At 35.8% G+C, this 6,386-nt stretch overlaps 1 long non-coding RNA gene across 1 annotated transcript; it reads right to left on the bottom strand.

The window, feature by feature from the left end:
• Positions 1-1,371: 1,371 nt before the first annotated feature.
• LOC147651617 (uncharacterized) lies at positions 1,372-4,509 on the bottom strand. The gene is made up of 2 exons (XR_015290408.1): positions 4,282-4,509; positions 1,372-1,578 (listed from the first exon to the last, which is right to left on the bottom strand). It is a non-coding gene; the product is annotated as an uncharacterized LOC147651617 (long non-coding RNA).
• Positions 4,510-6,386: the final 1,877 nt, after the last annotated feature.

The following is a 6,386-nucleotide window of genomic DNA, read 5'->3' as shown; positions in this document are numbered from 1 at the left end:
CTCCTGTCTGGGAAGGAGTGGCACTTGCTGGCAGGAGCACCTCATTTGAAAAACTTGCTCTGTGTAACATGGAAATTAGATAACACGCTAAAATACTTGGTGTTAAGTAAACTTAATCAACTCAAGTGTCTAAATATTTATATCCAAATATTCAATATGCACATATGAGATCAGCTTCAAAGACAAAGCATTACAGAGTGACCTGGATGTGCAGATTCCCACACTGTTCCTTTGATTCAATGGCATTCCTTCACAGAGAGTCATAGCAACATCTAGCTTAATTTTTTTAAGATAGTATTTGCATAAAAAGGAAGAGAGCAGAGAGAGATAGAGCACCTATTCTGGCCCCTGTCTGAGAATGGCAAAGCCAGGTGACCAAGTTACATTACTATCCCTTAGCAGTAGGGTATCCAGCTGCTCTTTGTGCCTCAAAATGTAAGCAAAAGGAACAGAACATTTCTTTTACCAAGAGCATAGGTAATTATTTTATTAAATACATGTCTGAAGATAATCCTTGAACAATAAAATTAGTTTGAAATTTCATCAACACAAGCTTACCAAATTAGTGTGCCTTTTGCAGACTGATTTAAGTGTTCGCATCATAAGTAACACTATTATAAAGCATTTATGAAAAATTGGTACCACCAGTTGCGTGATACTTTTGTTTGCTTTCTTTTTTCAGCATTTTCAATTGAGTTTTTAATGAAGTGTCATTCCCTTCCATCAGCAGATCAGGAAGGTACTACTTGTTGTGGCTGTAGTGTTACCCACCCCTGCCCCTCAGCCTGTGAAACGTGGCAGTGATAAAAAATAAATGAGCAGCACTGCTTTGCTGTGTTACACTGATTATCCAAACACAATTTTAAAAACCTATGATTTTTTTCTGGATTTAGTGGTCCCAAAAATATATCATTCTACACTTTTTGATAGTATAGAGAAATGTTATCTTGCTACAAGTAAAAAGATCTGGCATTTTCACTCAGCTGTGCAAATGTTACGTGAACAACCAGAAGCATAAGGTCTGAAAAAAGTAACACATTATGAATACTATGTTGCAATATGTCCATAAATAATATGCCATGAGTTACTATGGCAACTATTTGGATTTGAGATCATTGGGTTGGGGTTTTTATTCTACTATGCAAGAAAAAAAAATTCACATATACATGGCATTATTAAGTAGGTTTGATTCCAAGCAGCTTACTGTTTTAGGTATTGTTCCCTTCTCACAAATGACTCTGGGAGAAAGCATTGAAAGCATTTTTGACTCAGCAAGCTTTTCTTAGGTCACTTACTCCACAGTGTTTAAGCAAACAGCTAACATATAGCAAAAAAATAAAAAAAAAAATTAAAAAAAAAAAATGCAGATCCTTTACCTGAAAAATGCTCAAGTTGGGCAAGTTTTTTTAATTTGAATTATTTTTTGAATAAAAATTTTCATCAGGAACGTGTCTTGTTTCCATCCATAGTGCATTCTTTAAAAATCTATAGAAACATTACATATGTGCAAGAATGAAATGCCAGGTGGTTCCCAATGTAGTGGTTGAAGAGGTGGTGCAGGAGTGTTCAAACAGCAATCTGCAAGAGGGCAAAATACAAGCAACATCATGCCATTTATTGCTTTAGCTAAAGAAAAAAGCAAAGAATTTGCTATTTTGGTTTTGTTTAATAAAAGAAAAGGCAGCAGCAAATGCTAAAAAAATGAATAACCCAAATTTTCTCATAATGTAATTATGGCTTTGTAATGGTCCATATAATTGAAATTTATTTTTAAAGATCAGACATAGGAAGGAAGAGAATCCACAACAAAGACTTTTAAGAATCATTACTACTCAAAAATTGCATTTTCAAGGCAATGTCCCACTGTTTTTGAAAACTTCTCTTGGACAGAAGAGAAATTCAGTGAGTTTTTAGTTACACAATGCCACAAAAACATTTCTGAAGCTACTTGCAGAGGGCAGAAATAACAGAATACTCTAAGGAAAGCAATAAAGAGGCTGGTCAAAGTTAATAAACAGTACCTGCTCTACACTTGAATGCATTATTGTATAGCAGGTGCACACATATATACATATGTATGTGCTTACACATAAAATAAAAAATAAAATAAAATGGGACTGAAGACAGAAAAACAACCCATATCACTCAGCAAATATTTTCTCACATTACTCTTAGGCCATTTTATAAAAATCACTGTTTTCATACATAAAATCACCTCACATTAAAATTAACTCTCTTGTGAATACGTTTAGTTTCACCTACACGCTTTTAGGCTGAGTAAACGAAAATGAACAAAAAAATTTATTATAAAAGTAGTATGGTGGGTTTAGAGTTCCTATGTAGATTTAGTCCTTGTGATTTACCTTTTTGCAAAATAAAGCAAATAGTTAAGCAGGGAGCAGCTTTGTACAAAGCCTACCAGTAATTTTTGCAGGGGTATTTTTGGAAGGGTTTCTTTGGTTGGTTGATTGGTTTTTTGGTAGTACATTTTTTTACAGCTGTGTTTCTCACTCTGCCATAACAGCCCATGAACACACAGGGCCAAAAGCCAAAATCATTTAGCGCATTACAGACATATTTTTCAAGGCAAAATTGACCAGGGCTCTTGTACATGAAAACAATAATTCACAACTCCACATTCAACAGCCTTGTTGGTTTAGGGCTGAGTGGGCCCCAACCACCACTCAGCACAAGGCAGAAATTTGTCCATACAAGATTTAACACATTTCTGCATTGGATATTGATCAGTGAAACAGTCCATATTCTGCCTTGTGCAGAAAATACAGTGCTTTTTTTTCACATTTTAATTGATCATTGATATGCACAATAGAAGGTAGTTATCCCTAAGATTTTTTTTTTTTTTTAAGGAGAATTATTAGAGAGTGTGATGCCTCATTTGCTGGATAATAAATGTTCCATCATGGTAATAACTGCAGGGAAGGGTATGTTTCTGAAACAGCTTTTCTAGCTGGAGAAATGGATTAGTGAGATTACCATTTCATCAAAGTGGCAGAACAGTTGAGAGGAAATATGGAAGGAAATTTTTGTATAATTTCTGTAGAGTTGCTATTTGTCAAACCCCACTGGCATCAATCATGGTATATCTTTTCTCCTGATGCAATCACATCAAAAAAAGTTTCTCTTTAATATGCATGTGTTGGAGTAAAAGAAGAGACAAGTAATTCAAATTTCTTTGAATTGTACTATCATCTAGATAAGAAATGCACAGATGATATTATAATTTTAATTTCAGTTTAGCAGTCTTTCCCAACATTAAAGAAATTTCTTTATCTTGATGGTATTTCCTCTAGAAGATTTTTAAACTAACATTGTACCATGATTTCCAGCAAGGTACTCAGTCCTGTGTACAAATAAGGAACACATCGATTCTTATACATGAAATTCACATATAGAAAACTTGAGAGGTCTGACATTCTTGAAGAATAATGGTGATTAACATGCCTGGACTGCATTCAGTCAAGAACCATGTTAATGGATTCTGGAGAAGGCATTCCTATCGACCCATGCAACCCTGTAGTGAAGTCATTAAAGAACAAGAAATAACCAATAAAAGGATTTGCTGCATGTAAAAAAAGCAGTTGCTGAATTACAATAGGGGAACTTAGAAGTCAGACCATACTTTTTTTTGGAAGTGTCTTTTTTATTATATTCTGTTTTCCTTATCTCCCCTCACCCCAAGTTTCAAACAGAACACATTTTCTTTACAAAATCATATCCAAAAAATGTAACTAGTTGTAGTATGATTTCCATATGTTGTTCAAGTGAGATTTGAGAGGCATCCAGAAGCTTAAACTGGTGGAAATGCTGCCTAGTGCCAGAGGGGCTGTGTCTGCTAGAACATAAAATGTCTGTCGTTGGGATATAACATAAGTGTAGTGAAAATTAACGCATCAGAGGAGAATACTGAAAAGAAAAAGGAAAATACAGAAAAATCAAATAGCTTATCACTCAAAGTTTTGAAAGTCAGCATATGTAACAGCTTATCTGAATAATCACAGCTCTCACACATTTTGGATGGGCCATGTGGAAAGCTATATGCAGGCTCCTGAAAATTAGACATCAGAGAACAAAGACTGCAGTTCCTTTGGAATTTTCCTAATAATACAAGGGATCTCAAAAATTATAGCATAGAGGCATAATCACTTTTAAATGGTGTTTGTCAGGATTTTTTATGAGATGTCCTAGGCCTTTAGCTCCTCATTAAAAGGCTACAGCATGTTTGTATTTTGTTTAGTTATTTCCATAATATAAAAATATTACCTAGCAATTAATGTATGTAGATTATATCTCAGTGTCACTTCCTCACAGTGAATTCTGTGTTCCCCTGCAGATGTGTTTGTTATTGTGTCCATAATTAAGCAGTTTTTCTTATACACATCCTGGTATTTAGGTGTCTCTGTAGACAATGTTTAGATCTCTGCTTACAAAGCATGCTCCACACGGTGCAGCTGTAGTTTTCCAATTATCTCCATGACTTGAAATACAAACCTGGAAGAATATAACACAAAGTGACCAGGACAGTGTGTTATTCCTGGATAACACTGTGGGACACTCACTCTGCCACATCTACAGCAGGATTCCAATGGAGGGGTCACATGCCATGCAATATTATCATGCTGTACACATTTAAGGTTGAGGACTAAACCTGATAGATGAACAGAACTCAATCCCATCCTCAATCCATGCACCACCTTCAATGCCAGACTTGCAGTAGGTATAAAACAGGGCTAGCCTGGAATGCAATCTGTTTTTTCCTGTTGATGAAGTCAAATATATGTTCAATTTGCTTAAATTAATATTTACACAAGCTTAGAGGGTTAACAAAGTTCATACCACTGTACCTGATCTCCCCTTGGCATTACCTGAGGAGGACAGAGATCAAATCCCACACACTTTCAGGTCACCTCTGCATCATACATACATGCCTTTTCACAAAGCACTCAGATTGAGAAAACTCATCAAAGGACATTAATTATTCCTTCCCCAAAAATGGGAAATTTCATTGTTAGTTTCACAATACTACAACTTAACAACTACAAAAATGTACATGGATATGCACTCAATTGGTCCCTTTGATCTATGAGACAGGAGTGGAAAAAAAGGGATCTTTTACTGCTTTGTGAAAAATTCAGCCTCAGTTCCTTGGTCTGATGGTTTTTTTGGTGCCCAAGGATCTAAATCTGGATAAAGCAATTGAAATAATTCCTGGTTTTGGACAGTCAATGCAGATTCTGATGTGAAATCATTTGTCATGTATCAGTGTTTTAGACTCTACCAGAAGTAATGCACCTAGATGGTTCCAGATTTTGGGGGCTTTTTGGTTAAATTGACCATAGTTTTTAAACTAAAAATCTCATAAAGCATTATATGAAATAAATTTTAAAAAATCATTAGTTGAACATAATGTATCATTTAAGACTTCCATGTTCTGAGGAGGAATATTTTAACACAGCTATGGCAACATTTACCAGGTTTTCAGTTCTTTATAAAAGGGAGACTACCCTAAAAAATTGAGATCTATTAGAAAAAAGTAGGTTAATAATCAAACACTTTAAGCAGTTTTAAAACCCTTCACAGCTTTTGGAAAACATGCTTTGCTATCTGATTTTCATAACTTGCCATCTTTACACATTTACTGTCTTCTCTCCTTGATTCTTCTGATGGCATAGACTGACAAAAAATTGTCTAGAAAAAGTAGCAGTTTTGTTCTTAATAAACAAGTGCTGGTTTTAACTGGCATTAAAGTTCACTTGGAAAAACACATGTCTCCATTAGCCAGCTGTTCATTCTAGTAAGAGAAGTTTTACAGTCAGGTAACGCACTGTGCCAGATGTGTACAAAGTGTTTCTGCACCACTATAGCTTTTGGCAGGATAGATTTTCCTGGCTTTTCTGGGGTTTTTCCTCCTACAGTGCTATCCAGAAAACTCAAACTGATTGCAGGGTGTATTCAGCTGAAGGACCTCAGGTTTCTGTGCTGATTGAGCATCTGCAGACCATCAGTAGTTTAAAAGTGTGTGACTCATGCAACACACTATTGCTACACCATTTCATCAGATCATCTGAACATGAGCTGTCCATAATCTGGGTCACACACATGCACTCAAAGCCTATGCAATCCACAATCACAATTACAGCTCAAGGTATTTCTCCAGGCAAAAGAAAAACTCCATTGGGAGAATGGTGATGCTAAAATTGCCAGGCTGTCCCTGGGCTCTCTCCACTCTACTCATGAGCTGCCTCCCTCGAGAGCAGCATATCCACAACTGAAATACCAGAGTGGATTCAAACATCGACTCATTTTCCAGCATGGCACCTATGAAACATGATTTCAGTGCAGAAAAAAAAAAATTTACTGTTGCTACG

Source organism: Cyanistes caeruleus, chromosome 9 (assembly GCF_971803275.1).
Source record: "Cyanistes caeruleus chromosome 9, bCyaCae1.hap1.1, whole genome shotgun sequence".
Taxonomy (NCBI): domain Eukaryota; kingdom Metazoa; phylum Chordata; class Aves; order Passeriformes; family Paridae; genus Cyanistes; species Cyanistes caeruleus.
This window is presented reverse-complemented; position numbering and strand designations above follow the sequence as displayed.